Genomic DNA, 16614 nt, shown 5'->3' with positions numbered 1-16614 from the left:
GCTAAGAGCTATGTTTTCTAGGCAATACAGCTACTTCCTTTTAAAAATTTTTATTTAATTGATTAAGAAAATTTTTCCCATGGTTACATGATTCATGTTCTTTCCCTCCCCTCCTTCCACCCCACTCCTATAGCCAACAAGCAATTCCACTGGGTTTTACTTGTGTCATTGATCAATATCTATTTCCATATTATTGATATTTGCACTAGGGTGAGCATTTAGAGTCTACATCCCCAATCATATCCCCATCAACTCATGTGATCAAACAGTTGTTTTTCTTCTGTTTCTACTCCCACAGTTCTTTCTCTGTATGTGGATAGCATTCTTTCTCATAAATCTCTCAGAATTGTCCTGATTATTGCTGCTCATAGTCCATTACATTTGATTGTGCCACAGTGTAGCAGTCTCTGTTTACAATGTTTTCCTGGTTCTGCTCCTCTCACTCTGCATCAATTCCTGGAGGTCATTCCAGTTCACATGGAATTCCTCCAGTTCATCGTTCCTTTCAGCACAATAGTATTCCATCACCAACATATACCACAATTTGTTCAGCCATTCCCCAATTGAAGGGCATCCCCTCATTTTCCAATTTGTTGCCGCCACAAAGAGTGTGGCTATAAATATTTTTGTACAACTCTTTTCCTTTATTATTTCCTTGGGGTATAAACCCAGCAATGGTATGGCTAGATCAAAGGGAAGGCAGTGTTTTAGAGCCCTTTGGGCATAGTTCCAAATTGCCATTCAGAATGATTGGATCAATTTACAACTCCACCGGCAATGCATTAATGTCCCAATTTTGCCACATCCCCTCCAACATTTATTATTTTCCTTTGCTAATACAGTTGTTTCTTGCCTAAGGGCATCTCTTGGGGTTGGGTTGGTAGCTGCTGAAGTCCATGCTTCATAAAGACTTTAGGAAGGAGATATTACCCATGCCTAAATTTTGATAGGTCTCCATCCTTTTTTCTTTGTTTGTTTTTTGTTTGTTTGTTTGATGCAGAGTACTCCTGACTTTGTTCTTACCCTATCCCAAGTAGTTAGATAAGAAACTCTCCAGAGCCCAAGATGAGCAGTTCTTGCCTTTCTGCCATTATCCCTTGGCTGCTGCCCCTCTTAAGTCATCTTGGTCCTCTTGAGGAACTGCTTTACTATTGTCACTGCCTTTCCATATTTCTACATCTCTGTATCTGGGGTTGAATGTTTTCCTATGTGGCTATGCAGATTCAGAGACTTCCCAATCCACTTCACAGGTAGACAGACTCCTTCTCTTGACTCAAGTCCACTGTGGGTGGAGCTGCTCTCTTGGCTCTGACCTGGATGATTTGTAGACAGCTCCTTCCCTGTCAACTCTGACCCTCCTCTGGTCTCTTTTAAAGCCTAGGTCCAAGGATGCAGTGCACCCTTGCTAAGTGCATCCTAGCTAAGACTTAAACAATCATCCTTAGTGTTGAATTAATGAGTGGGCCAACTACCTGGTGCTGGGTACCCATTCTTTTCCCCTTAACTGGCTCAAAATCCCAAGTAAGACAAGAAAGATATCCATATACTTTTAGTGGAGAGAGACCTTCAAAGTCTGATTGAAGTCTTCATGCTTCCATTTATTATGTCTGTCAGGCCACCCATAGGCACATCCCCTAATAATGTTCCAAAATAGACTGAGGTCATCAGTTCAGGGAGGGGGGATGGAAAAGGGGAGGGGAAGAACATGAATCATGGAACCATGGAAAAATAATTCTAAATAAATAAATTAATTAGTTAATAAAAATAAAAAAGTAAAAAAAATAGACAGAAGTGAGTATAAAAAATAAAATCAAAACAAAATGCTTTGAGAAATCTGAGGTGAGAAAGATCACTTTCAAGCTAACAGATTGGGAAAAGCTTCATGGAGTCTGTGATATTCAAGTTAAGACTTGGAGAAAGGGACTAGACTAAGAAGGTCCCTAAGGACTCTTCTAACCCTCATATTCTAAGATTATACAATCCCTAAAGAAGCAACTATGGGTAAAGGAGAAGTCACAAAGGGCAAGAAACACCAGGAAGGGTATGCAAAGTAGGTAACGTTGTTGTTGCTAGGATGCTAGTCAGAGTTCTACCCCTGTTGCCTTGGAGAATGTAGAAGGAGGGGAATTCCATGCCCATTATATATATGAGTGTGTTTTAGCTCATAGGTGATGGCATTGCTTCATTCATTCTTCCCCAAGTCACTGTGAAGATTCTGGTCCCTGAAATAATGTTGAAAGGTCCAAGAGTTTGCACTATTGGCCTGTATCCTGAAGACAGTTCTGCCCATATTCTTTATTGTTGAATCCTTTGGTCATCTTTAGGGTGCTCTGACCCATCTGTTATCTCAAGAGTGCCTAGGAAAGGATCTTGAAGGGTGACAGAATCCTTCTTTCTCTGATGGTGAGTGAGAAAGTAAGGGTCAACATCCCAAACCTTCCAAAATCCCTGGAATGGGGTTTGAGTTTTTCATTCCCAAAGGAGGAGACTTAGAAATGCAAATAGTCCTGGGAGGGATAACCTAATGATTGAAACTCTTTTTAAGATCTAAATTTTTTTATCTCAAATTCCTTCAGAGATGATTTGGGCTAGGGAAAAGAATTAGAGATGTGAAATTTCTGGGCAGTTTGAGACCATGCAAAGAATGGGAAACTTTTTTTTTAAAACTGGAAGTAGATACATGGGCCCACAGGCCCATTCCACAAAGGGATTCTGCTCTTCTTGGGGGGGACCTGATGCCTGAATGAAAGGACTGTTAATTTAGAGCTGTAAGGGCCCTTAGAAAGCATCTCAACCAATCAATTCGTTTTGTAGATGAGTAAACTGAGGCACAAAGTCACATAGCTATTAAGTGTCAGAGGTGGGATTTGAACCAAGGTCTTCTTAGCATACTTCCATATCTACTACACCATGCTGCCTTGAAGTCTAATCCCTCAATTTTATAGAACAAGAAATTAAGATCCAGAGAAGAGAAGGGCCCCGATGTCCGGAGGCAAGATAGGAACCCAAAACATGACTAAAATAAAGCACCACACTTTTGATATCTCTTTAGGAGGGCAGAGGTCCAAGAGCACTTCATACAGGTTCCAGACTCACAAGGAAGTACAGGCTTATGGCCTGAGACTCTAGATTCAGGTGGACATTTGTGCTTAGAATTCCTAGGCAAGGGGGCATCAGAGGAAAGGGTGAAAGACCAGGCTGATAAAGGTTGTACTATTCTACCCCAGGGAAGCATTTGGGGTTATAGCTAAGCTACCTTCCAGTGGCACCAGGCCAAAGGTCTAGGATAGACTTGCTAAGACCCTTTGTGGGGCCAGTGAGTGGAAGGACAAGTGGCCATCTCTTAAACAAAATTTAGGTATGGTTAATATTTAAGGTCTCCTTTAAATAGGGTTAGTAAGGTTCCCTCTAGAAAAAATACAGTTTGGATATCAGGAATAGGATAGGTATTTTTTCCAAAGGAAAATCTTATAAGAGAATATTGACAAATAATTTAAATTGTTATTATTGAGTTGTATTTTGACTCTTTCTTTTTTTTTAAACCTTCTATCTTAGAATCAATACTGTATATCACTTCCAAGGCAGAAGAGCAGTAAGGGCTAGGCAATGGGGGTTAAGTGACTTGCCATGGGTCACACAGCTAGGAAGTGTCAGAGGCCAGATTTGAGCCCAGCACCTCCCTTCTCTAAGCCTGGCTCTTAATCCATTGAGCCACCCAATTGCCCCCATGTATCTTGACTCTTCATCACCCCATTTGGGATTTTTTTGGCAAAGATGCTGGAGTGGTTTGCCATTTCATTTTACAGCTGAGGAAACTGAGGCCAATGGGGTTAAGTGACTTGCCCAGGGATGCATAGCTAGTAAATGTCTCAGACCAGATTTGAATTCAGGAAGACAGAATCTTCCTATCTCTAGGCCTGGAATTCTATCTACTTTCTGAATAATTTAGGCATGGAACAGTAACACATCGATCCTCCTATGCTCTCTTGGATGGCAAATACAACTTTGTCTGACTTATAATCAGGTACTTCACATTTATCTGGGATCTATAATGTGTAAGCAACTGAAAAGTCCAGATATGCTGGCCAGCTAGGCATGGCCTGGCTTTCTTGGCCCTTTCATAATTGTAGTATCTTCTTAGTGATAATCAACTCCTCCAAGAAGTTATTCAATTCACTTCTGACAGGGCCACCAACTCTCAATCCCTTAAAGTCATAAGTCAGCTGCCAAGGCTAAGATTTCTCAGGTATTTCTCAGGTAAGCTGTTCTGTGACTTGTCCTAGGGAAAGAATCACCAAGGAAAAGTGACAATTAGGACTTGAGGTTCCACTGTAGTTTCATGGAGGCAAGCCTATTTTATGTGGTGGTGATTGGCTAAAGGTTCCAGGGCAAAAGAGTGGTAAGGAAACTAGGCAATAGGAATTAAATGACTTGCCCAGGGTCACATAGCTAGGAAGTGTCTGAGACCAGATTTGAACCCAGGACTTCCCATCTCTAAGCCTGACTCTCCATCAATTGAGACACCTAGTTGACCCCTTGACAGTCGTTTTTGACATGGTCTTAAGTTACTAGGATTCATGAGGATTAACCAAAGATGTTGATGGGTCACACACATCCTTTAGCAAGGAACCAGAACACAGTAGGCTCCACTGGGTGCCCTCTTCTAAATATGCCATATATGTGTGTGTGTATGTGTATATGTATATACACATATGAATACACACATACTATTTAGATATTTATAATCATAGTTGGCTCAAGAAACAAAAAAAGGAGTTATATATACCTATTGATTCATATGTAGGATAGAATGTTAGCATTATAAGGGACCTTAGAAATAATCCATTCCAATCCCTTAATTTTATAGATAGGGAAAATGAGACCCTAGTAGGAAGGGACTTGCCTAACAAGGAGCACTGCCATGATTGGGACAAATATCTTCTGATTCAAAATCCAGGGCTCTTTCTACCATATTCCATACATTTCTTTTGGGATGTTATATTTAGAGATGTGAAGATCACGCAGAAAACTGTGGAGGGTAAGAGATGGGGTGGGAATGTGTTTTTCTTTTTTTTCTTTTTAGGGAAAAATCAAAGAAATTCTCAGAATATGCAGATTTTCTTTCCAGGTCCTCTTTGGATCCCAACTTAATTTGGGACATTTTCTATTGGCTTATACTTGATAGTTAAAGATAAAAAGTTTGAACTAATTGCTTTAGCCTGGGAGAAATAGGAAATCAATGAATCAGGAGTCTCTTGTCACTTCAGTAACTGTGTTTTACTTTTGATGTGAATATGAGCATTTACATAGCACTTTAAGATCTTGGAACACTTTCTGAGGTCAATTTTTTTTGGATATGTGGTGCAAATATTGCCATGCTTTTCATTGATAAAGATATGGAAGCTCAGAGGGCATAAATGACTTGCCCCAAATCACCCAGCTGAGTGTCTGAGTCAGAAGTTAGAGCCTCATGAGACCTCTACTTCCAAGACCTATGTTCTCACCACTATATCACAAGTCCTTTCACATGTCTGCCTCCTTTTGACTATGCTCAACTCCTAGAAAAAGTCTATATCAGAGGTGTGAAACCCATAGCCAAGGAATGCATTGTGGCTGGTAAGACTCTCCAAGTAGGCTAAATGAAATTAAAATGTTATTGTAAAATGTTTAATAAATAAAAATACAGTAAAACATAGGTAATATTAATTTGTAGTTTTCTAAGTCAGAATCCTTAAGAATGCTTATGTATAGTTTAGTAGCCTTGGTTTCTGTTAGAATTTGACACCAGTGTCTACACCCAATGCTCCATTTCCTTACTAATTATTCCTCAGTCTCTGTCTTCTGTCTTCATCAATCTAATTGAAAATGAAACTACACTTTTAAAAAATGCCAGTCGCCTTTTAGTTGCTAAATCTGATGAACATTTCTTAGTCCTCATCATCTTTGATTTTTCTGCAACTTTTGAAACTATGGACCACCCTCCTATGATCTTCTTTCTGGTCATGCCCTTGATTTCATCTCTTGTCTCTTTTGAGAGATTGCCCCATTGATCATTCTCTAATGTTGGTTCCATTCATATCTACAAATATATTCAGGTCTCCTTTATCCTTAAATAGGTAATCCAGTGGATTGAGAGCCAGGATTAGAGAGAGGAGGTTTTAGGTTCAACTTTGACTTTAGAAACTTCCTAGTTGTGTGACTGTAGGCAAGTCACTTAACCCCCATTGCCTAATCCTTACTGTTATTCTGCCTTGAAGCCAATACACAGTATAGATTCTAAGACAGAAGGTAAGAGTTTTTAAAAACCTAAGCAAATTAAAAAAAAATTCCCTTGACAGTTATAGCCTCTCAAGTTTATCACAGGCTTTAGATTTAGAATTAGAATGGATCATTCAACTAATCCAACTATCTCATTTTAGGAAAGCAAAACTAAGGTCCTGAGAGAAACAGTGCCTTGGGCCACACAGTTAATAAATATAGCTGAGATAGGAACCTAGCTCCTGATTCCAATTTCAACATGATTTTTCCTGACATCAAAAGGAGGAATAATCTTAAATTGAATTTTGAAGTAAACTAGGGATTTTCTAGGTCAGCAAGGTGGTGGAATGGAAAGAATGTACAGCCTGAAGTTTAGGAAAACCTGAATTAAAACTTATTAGCTATCTGACCCTGGACAAGTCATTCAACTCTCTTTGCCTCAGTTTCCTCATCTGTAAAATGAGCTGGAGAAGGAAATGGAAAACCACTACAGTATCTTTACCAAGAAAATTCCAAATGGGGTCATAAAGGGTTGGACATTACTGAAATGAATGAACAACAAAAAGTGATTCCAAAGATGCAGGTGAGGTGAGACTCCAGACTTGGCATTCTTTCAGGACCCAAGATGGAATGAGCTTTATAGGGAACAACCACTATTATAATAGCTTCCTAATTGGTTTCACTATATTAAATCTTTCCTCTCCAATCTATTCTCCTCACAACTGTCATTATAACATTTTTAAGGCTCAGTACTGACCAGATTATTCCATTGCTCAAAAAAATTGGCTGGCTTGCTATTGCCACTAAGATAAAATATAGTCTCTTTAACTTGTCATTTAATGCTTCCCACAACATGGCTCCAACCTTCCCTTCCCTCTCCCACTCCCCCTCTCCTTTATTCCACATTCTGCCCTTTCCCTTTCTGTTACTTGACATTCCAGCCAACTTGTACTGTTAGCTGTTGACTAAACTTGACATGTTATCTCCTGCTGTCACTTGGGCCATTCCTTCATGTCTGGAATGCATCCTTTCCTTATCTCCACCTTTCTGGAATCTTGCCTTTCTTTCAAGAGTTGGTTTACTTGTGACCTAAATTGTGCAGAATTTCTTGAATCTCAGCTAATTTTTTTCTTTCCCTTCGCAGTTTTTCCTAGATCACTTTATCTAGATTTCTCATTTGATGCTCCCCCACCCATTACTCCTTCATTACATGATTACACATTTTAAACTTATTTGTTTATATATTGTATCATCCCTAATAGAATGTCAACTCCTTGAGGGAAGAAACTGTTATTTTGTATCTTTCTATATCCACCACACCTTACCTCATGTTTATTGAATTGAATTGGAAAGTCCCCAGCTTTTGCATTTGCATGTAAATCTTTACTTTCTCTTCTAAAAAGGAATGATTATGCAAACGTTGGTGGCTTATACAAATCAGCTTTTATTACTATTTGTTTGTTGTTACTATACTTTCAAATACATACTTCTTTAAACAAACTAAAACAAATAAAAACAAACTCTTGCTAAAATATTTTTTAAAGAAATAATGAAATCTAATGGAAGAGACTGTTAGCTAATTTTAATAGAGCACAAATCTGTTTAATAGAACACTTAAAGCATTGTCAGTGACAATTAAGGGATAGGTATCAGATGGACAGTAACCAAGGAAACTATGGCAAGTATATATTGATGAAGCAATATGACAGGACAAAAGATGTTCCCAAAAGTCTAAGTGCAGTTTTAAGATTGAACAACTACAGAACTATATAATGGGTAACTAGGTGGCCCAGTGGATAGATTATCAGACCTGGAGTCAGGAAGACTAGGTTCAAATTTAGCCTCAGACACATGTCTGAGCTGTGTAACCCTGGGCAAGTTCCTTAACCCCTTTTTACCTAGACCTTGCCTTAGTTACTGAGACAGAAGGTAAGGGTTATTGTTTTTTTTTTTAAACCAACTATATAAATGCAATATTTATAAAAAGCAACATTTAAAAGCTTAATTGTTTAAAATATTGATACATTCCTTTTTAAAGTATAAGAACTATTAATTTATGCCATACATTGCTCTAGTCATTTTTCAAACTTTTGTAAAATTATTAGTTGCTGCTTAGTGACTGAGATTGTATCTATAATCCTAGCCTTAAGATCATCCAAAGTATGAGGTATTTTTTAAACTCTTACTTTGTCTTAGAATCAATACTATGTATTGTTTCCAAGGCAGAAGAGCATTAAAGGCTAGATAATTAGGGTTAAGTGACTAACCCAGGGTCACACAGCTAGGAATTGTCTGATGTTAGATTTGAACCCAGGTCCTCATGACTCCAAGTCTGGCTTTCTTCACTGAATCACCTAGCTGCCTCCAAACAATGAGGACTTAATACATACATGACAGTTTTGATGTGACACCCTCCCCCCTCCCATCAAGAAAAAGTCTAATGGAGATAGGTCTAGATTGCATGACTGAGGTGGACACACAGAAGACCTCTTCCATCTATCTAGCAGTTTGAGAAACTGTCCTCCAAATACTGATGACACACAAGTATGTGTATATGTCAGGGGAGAAGGAGCACCCCACTCTGTTAAAATGAAAATGAAAAAATATTATTCAAAATATTCAGAGCCAAATAAATATAAACGAAATGCAAACAACTAAAGTTTCAAATGATGTTTTTTGGAAATTTGTGGCATTTGGATTTTTGAAGTTACTAAAGCTTAAAGTTGAACTAAGCCTTTTGGATGCATCATAGAAATACACATTAGCTTCTGCTGCTGCTATTTCATTCTAGAATGACTGTGATTATAAGAAATCCTGGTCTCTGTTATGTCCCTGGCTTTACTTCCATGATTAAAGACTCAAATTTCTTTATTCACTTAGAAGTGGGCTGGAACCAACTCAAAATGTTTTTTGAGAGCTGGTTGTTGACTTTTTATAGTGAGCATTTGCACCTCCAAAACTGGCAAATGCTGCAAATCCGGGCTTGATGTATTTTTTTTTCTTCATTATCTAGACTTAAGAAAGCAATAGAGAAAATGTTAATGATGTAGATTAAACTTGAAAGTATGTCATGGGTACTTTTTTTTTCCCCTGGGGAGCCAATTGCTAAATACTTACCAGCATACCCCTGCCTCTCTCCCTTGATAATTTCCTGTGCCATTATTTCTGCTCTGGTTTGACTTTCACCCCCTTGCAAGTCTTGATCCTTTATTTGCCCAGTTCAACTCTATATTATCCTCTACTCTTAAATCTATTATTCCCTTGTCTTGACACACTCCTTGCCAAACCTCAACCGTGGATTATAATCTCCCATCATCTTTCTCCTCCTGTGTTGCTGAACCCAGCTAGAGAAAGTCATATAACTACTGTCTGGGTATTCTCAAATTTATATTCTCTACCTTCAATTGCAAACTCATTGCAACAAGGTTATTTTACTTTTTTCTAATTCTCTACTACACTTTACAGAGAAGTTATTTAAACTTGTCTCTTGCCTTCAGATTCCCTTAATATCTTCAACCCCCATCCCCCCATAACGATTTCACCTCAGACTTTCCTGAGAAAACAGAGACCTTTTTCTATGAGTGTTCTTTCTCTTTTCATTTAACAACCCTTTGACATTGTCCTTCTTCTCTTTTTAAAATTAATTTATTTTTTAGTTACATGTAGAAACAATTTTTGACATTTATTTTCTGACATTTTAGGTTTTGGTTTTTCTCCTTCCCTTCCTTCCCTTGCCCCTTCCAGAGGTGGCAAATAGTCTGATATAATTTATATCAGTACTTTCATGCAATGCATATTACCACATTGTGACATAAGACACGAATCACATACAACAGAAATCTCATGAAGGAGTTAAAAATGGAAGATGGTAGGCTTTGATCTGTCTCAGACTCCAACAGTTCCTTATTTGGCTGTGAATAGCATTTTCTTTTTGTATATTGTTTATTAAAATATCTATAATTTAAAAAGCCCTTACCTTCTGTCTTAGAATCAATACCAAGTATTGGTTCCAAGGCAAAAGTTGTAAGGGCTAGGAAAATGGGATTAAGTGGCTTGCCCAGAGTCACAGACCTAGGAAGTATCTGAGGCCAGATATGAACCCAGGACCTCTCATCTCCAGGCAGGCTTTCTTTTGTGGATAGTATTTTCATCATGAGTCCCTTGTGAGTATCTTGAAAGCTTTATTGATAATGGTTTAGTTCTATGTCATTGATCATTTTATAATATTCCTGTTACTGTATACATCGTTCTGCTTACTTCACTTTGTATCAATTCATATAAATCTTTCCAGGTTTTTTTGAACTCATTCTGTTTGTCATTTCTTATGGCACAATAGTATTCCATTATGACCACATATTACAATTTGTTCATCCATTCTCCAGGCAATGAACAATCCCTTAGTTACCAATTCTTTGCCATTAAAAAAAGAGCTGCTAAAAATATTTTAGTAAAGATAGGCCCTTTCCCCTATCTCTTTGGGATACAGACCCAGTAGTGTTATTCCAGCATCAAAGAGTATGCACAGTTTTATGGGCCATTGATCCTGGTTCCTTATGTTCTCCAGAATGGTTGTATTAGTTTACAATGCTACCAATAGTGTATTAGTTTCCCAATTTTCCCATATCCCCTTCAACATTTGTCATTTCTAATCTGATAGGGGTGAGGTGGTATCTTAAAGCTGTTTTAATTTGCATTTCTCTAATCAATAGTAATTTGGAGCATTTTTTTCATATAATTATTGATACTTTTAATTTCTTCCTCTGAGAGCTATCTGTTCATGTCCTTCGGCCATTTTTATATTGGAGAATGCATTATATTCTTATAAATTTGACTGTTCTCTCTATTTGGAGAAATGAAGCTTTTGTCAGAGACACTTGCTATAAATTGCTTCCCCAAATTTGTTGATACCCTTCTTTTTTTTTTAACCTTTACCTTCTGTCTTGGAATCAATACTGTGTATTGGTTCCAACACAGAAATGGGGGTCAAGTGACTTGCCCAGGGTCACACAGGTGGGAAGTGTCTGAGGTCAGATTTGAACCTAGGACCTCCTGTCTCTAGGCCTGACTCTTAATCCATTGCCCCCTGTTGATAACCTTCTAATCTTGATTTGTACAAAATATTTTTAACATAACATAATCAAAATTATACATCCAATTTTTCATAATATTCTCTATGTATTCTTTGGTCATAAATTCTTCCCTTATCCATAAGTCTGAGAGGTGATTTTTTCCATGTTTCCCTAATTTGTTTATAGTGCTACCCTTTATTTCTAGATCAGGTATTCATCCTGACTTCATCCTGGTATATAGTGTGAGATGTTGGTTTCTGCCTGGTTTCTGCCATATTTTTCCCCCTCAGTTTTCCCAGCAGTTTTTGCCAAACACTGAGTTCATTTCCCCAAAGTTTGGATCTTTGGGTTTATTGAACACTAAATTACAATGGATGTTAAATGTCATGTTTTAATCTATTCCACTAATCCACTACTCTATTTCTTAGCCAGTACTAGATTGTTTTGATGATTACTCCTGTATAGTATAGTTTGGGGATCTGGTATGGCTAGGTCTCCTTCCTTCATATTAAAAAAAATTCTCTTGATATTTTTGACTTTTTGTTTATCCAGGTAATTTGGTTACTTGTAGTTTAATTGTTATGGAACTAAATAGGTAAATTAATTTAGGTAAGATTGTCCTTTTTATTATATTGACTCATCCTATCCATTAGCAATTAATTTTTTTCAATTGTTTATCTCATTTTATTTGTATTGTTGCATATTCTAAGCACAGGAATGCAAATAAGATAAACAAAGTCTTCAAGCCATAAAAAATAGGCTTATTGGGAGATGGTCAGTCTCACAATAAAGCTGGACTTTTGGTCAAGACCAAAAGACCCTAAGCCTTGTGAGAGGACTTTTTTTATGCCCCAGCAACCATTGGTAGAAGAAGTCACTTGATAGACAAGGGAGGAGTGGGGGAGCCTGAACCCTACTTTCTAAGCCTAATGATGTCAAGGATGATGTATACTAAGGTGACCAGGGTAAGGAGGAGGTGGCAGGCCACAAAGTGGGACAAAAGCCTCATGATGTATAAACTAGGCTGTATACAAATGTGAAGGGGGTGTCACTAAGTTTCTAACAGAGGCAAAAGCCTCTATGCTAATGAAGACCCAGTCACAAGTTCAAGACCCTAATTGCTAAGGGTGCATGATATAGCAATTTAAAGGCTAAGGCTGAAACTAAGGCCTATGCTAACAATGGTTAGCTATGTTAAAATTTTGAAACCTTAGAACTTATACTAAAATAATCACAAAAGGCCTACTAAAATCATTACTTATGCTAACATTTAACTATCCTAAAATTACAATTATGATAGACTCAATAGTACTGTTAACATTAAAATCTAATCCTCTTATAAAGGGGATAGGGGATTTTTCACTCACTATGAAGTGTTTTGTAATTGTGTTTATATAGTTGCTGGGTTTGTTTTGGTAGCTGTACTCTCAGGTATTTTAAACTGTCTTGAGGTTTTTTTTTTAACTTGTAAAGATCTTTTATTTTACTAATTATATGAAATTTAACAAATTTCTATAGAAGTTTTCTGAAGTTATATGATCCAAATTGTCTCCCCCATCGAGAGCAATTGGATCTGGGTTATACATATATTATCATGCAAAACACATTTCCTTGTTGCTCATTTTTTGTTAAGAGAAAAATCATATAAAACCAAAACCCCCAAATAAAAACTTAAACTGAAATGAAAAGTAGTATGCTTTGTCCTGTATTCTTATTCCAATGGTTCTGGACGGTATTCCTTGTCATAAGTCCCTTAGAACTGCCCTAGATCATTGTATTGATGAGAGTAGCTGTCTTGAGTTATTTCAAATGGAATTTCCTCTTCTGTCTCTTGCTATTGGACTTTGTTGGTGGTAAATAGAAATGCTGGTGATGTATCCTGTGACTTTGCTAATGTTGTTCATGATTTCTCATAGTTTTTTGATTGATTCTCTAGTTAAGCCATCATATCATCTGCAAGGAGTGATAACTTTTGTTTCTTCATTGCTTATTCTAATTTCTTTTTCTGTTAGTTCTCCCTTACTTCTGTAGAGGTGAGATTTTTTTTTTTATTTGATTCAGGAAAAAGTGTCTAGTTCTCAAGTTCCAGTTCTATATTACTGCCTAGTAGACATTTTGAACTGGCTATTAGGCATCTCAAACTCAATATATCCAGAACAGACATTATTTCTCCTCAAGGACATCATCATCCTTTTTTTTTTTAACCCTTATCTTCTGTCTTAGAACTGACAGTATTAGTTCCAAGGTAGAAGAAAGGTAAGAGCTAGGTAACTGGGTTTAAGTGATTTGTCCAATGTCACACAGCTAGACATGTCTGAGGTCAGATTTGATTCCAGGACCTCCTGACTCCAGACCTGGCACTCTAGCCATTGTGTTTACCTAACTGCCCTTGGGTACCATCATCCTTCCAATTAAGGAGGTATGTAACTTTGTGTTTCTTCTTAACTTCACTTATTCCACCCACACCATTCATTTGCCAAATCTTCTCACTTCTTTCTCAAGAACTTTTACATCTGTCATTTCATGACTTTCACTGCCCCTACTTTAATTTAGATCCTTATCATTGCATTGTTCAGTCATTTCAGACATGTCTGATTCTTCGTGACTTCTTTTGGGGTTTTCTGTTTATTTTATGAATGAGGGCTAAGTGACTTGCCTAGGGTCACTCAGTGAGTGTCAAAGGCCAGATATGATCTCAGGAAGATGGGGCTTCCTGACTCCAGGCCTAGTGGTCTATCTATTATTCCACCTTCTCATTTTTAGCCTAGACTACTAGAATATTCTAATTGGTTTCTCCATCTCTAGCCTCACCCCACTCTATCTTTCACCCAGTTGCTAAAATGATTTTCCTAAAGTTTAGATCTGACCATTTCACTCATCTACTCAATAAACAGTACTAGCTCACTATTATTTCTTCCTTCCTCCTTCCTCCTCCTTCTCAATTACTTTCTTTCTTAGTAACAATTCTAAGACTGAAGGGCAAGGGCTAAGCAAACATGGTTAAGTGACTTGCCCAGGGTCACACAGCAAGGAAGTATGTAAAGTGAGTTTTTAATCTGGGTTATCCTAACTCCAGGCCTGGTACTCTATCCATTGTGCCATTTGGCTGCCCAATTTAAGATTACTTTTAAGATTAAATACTTTGTTTGGCATTAAAAATCCTTGACTATCTGACTCTCACATACTTTGCAAATCTTATTACACAATACCCTTCTTCATGAATACTGTCCTCCAGTCAAAGTGACTTTGTTTTTCCTTAAACACAAGGAGCATTTCCAGCTGGGCAACAAGCACATGATTCAAGTATTTGAATCACATAGAGTTTGGGAATATCCATCTCTCAAGATTGCTTTTTGACTATCACCTGTGCCCAGGGAAAGAAGCAGAGCAGAAAAGGCATCCAGGGACTTGAGATCTGGTTTCATGATCACCTTAACAAACACATGTTCTCATTTTCATGTCTGGGTAGCTGTCATATCTGCTATGGGGAGATGAGACATCCCTTCTCCCTATTGGGAAATCCAAGAGAAAGCTGTTGGAGTCCCAGGCCACACATTCTTTAAGGAAGGAAGAAAGATAGAAACAGAGACTTTGACTTTTCCTGCTGAGTGGTGGCTTTTCTTGACCGGGTCACCAATCCTCTTTGTCATAACCCCATCTCACAGGGATCAAGTAACCAAGCTCTGGTAGAAAGTTGACTACATGTGTCAGCCTTATCACCCCTGTTACAGTTATTAACATGTATACCCCAGCTAGAAGCCTCAAGAGCAAGGAACTGGTTTTTGTTTTTGTCTTTGTATCTCTAACATCTAAAATAATGTAGAGGGCCTCAGAGTAGGTGCTTAGGAAATTATTTTTAATTGAATATATTTATTTATTTAATTAGAATCTAGAGGCCATGAAAGAGCTAGAAGAAATGCTGAGTCTAAATCTTATTTCAGTTCCTTTCAGGCCCCCTTTTCCCACTGGCGAATTCCTCCTGGAACCTCCCACTTTATTTATTTATTTTCTTTATTTTATTCCAGTAATAAGTTTCCACATAAGTTTTCCAAGGTTACATGACTCATGTTGTTTTACTCCCCTCTTTCCTTCTCCTTCCTGGAGTTGACAAGCAATTCCATATTATATATATAATATATTGTACATATGTTATCACTCAAAACCTATTTCCATATTATTCATTTTTATAAGAAAGCAATCTTATAAAACCCAAACCTAAATCATATATCCAAATAAACAAGTGATAAATCATGTTTTCTTCTGCATTTCTACTCCAACATGTGGATATATATAGATAGCATTCTTTTTCACATGTCCCTCAGAATTGTCCTGGATCATTGTATTGCTGTAGTAGTTAAGTCTAATACATTTGGTTGTCCCATAATGTTTCAGTTATTCTGTATAATGTTCTCCTAGTTCTGCTTATTTCACTCTCCATCAGTTCTTGCAGTTCTCTCCATTTTTTCCAAAATCATCCAGTTCCTCTTTCCTTATAGCACAATAGTATTCTACCACCCTCATATATCACAATTTCTTCAGCCATTCCCCAATCAAGGAATATCCCCTCATTTTCTAATTTTTTGTCACCACAAAAAGCTCAACTATAAATATTTTTGTACACACAGGTCCATTCCCATTTTTCTTTTTTCTTTTTTCCAATTTAAACATTATTTTATTTGGTCATTTTCAAACAATATTCCTTGGAAACAAAGATCCTTTTCTTTCCCTCCCCCCTTCTACCACCCCTCCCCTAGCCAAAGCACGATTCCACTGGGTATCACATGTGTCCTTGATTCAAACCCATTTCTATGTTTGGTATTTGTATTAGAGTCTCTCCTCATTCATGTCCCTTCTACCCCTGTAGTCAAGCAGTTGCTTATCTTCAGTGTTTTTACTCCCACCGTTTGTCCTTTGCTTGTGGATAGTGTTTTTTTTCTCCTGGATCCCTGCAAAATGTTCAGGGATGTTGTATTGACACTAATGGAGAAGTCCATTATGTTCGATTGTACCACAGTGTATCAGTCTCTGTGTACACCATTCCCATTTTTCAAAAATCTCTTTGGGATATAGATCTGGTAGTGGTATTTCTGGATCAAAAGATATGCATTTTAAAAGCCCTTTGTGCATAATTCCAAATTGCCTTCCAGAATGGTTGGATCAATTCACTACTCCACCAGCAATTTCAGCCTTCCAGTGAATTTCTAGTTTCCCCTACTTTTCTCTCACTGCAATCCAGAACAGAAAAGTTAAAAAAAAAATATGTGAGTGATTTCTTCACTTTCTTTTA

General features: G+C 37.5%; 1 protein-coding gene across 2 annotated transcripts in view; it reads left to right on the top strand.

Moving 5' to 3' along the window:
- Positions 1-2178: 2178 nt before the first annotated feature.
- The window catches only part of RAD54L2 (RAD54 like 2), a 202898-nt gene continuing 188462 nt past the window's right edge, over positions 2179-16614 (top strand). For both annotated transcript variants that reach the window (XM_016424608.2, XM_056804998.1), the window contains exon 1: positions 2179-2403. The gene's annotated coding sequence lies outside the window, so the exon portion shown is untranslated. The remainder of the gene's footprint in view (positions 2404-16614) is intronic.

The sequence above is a fragment of the Monodelphis domestica genome, chromosome 7 (genome assembly GCF_027887165.1).
Source record: "Monodelphis domestica isolate mMonDom1 chromosome 7, mMonDom1.pri, whole genome shotgun sequence".
In the NCBI taxonomy this organism is placed as follows: Eukaryota; Metazoa; Chordata; class Mammalia; order Didelphimorphia; family Didelphidae; genus Monodelphis; species Monodelphis domestica.
Note: the sequence above shows the minus strand (reverse complement) of the source record. Positions and strands in the feature narration are given on the sequence as shown.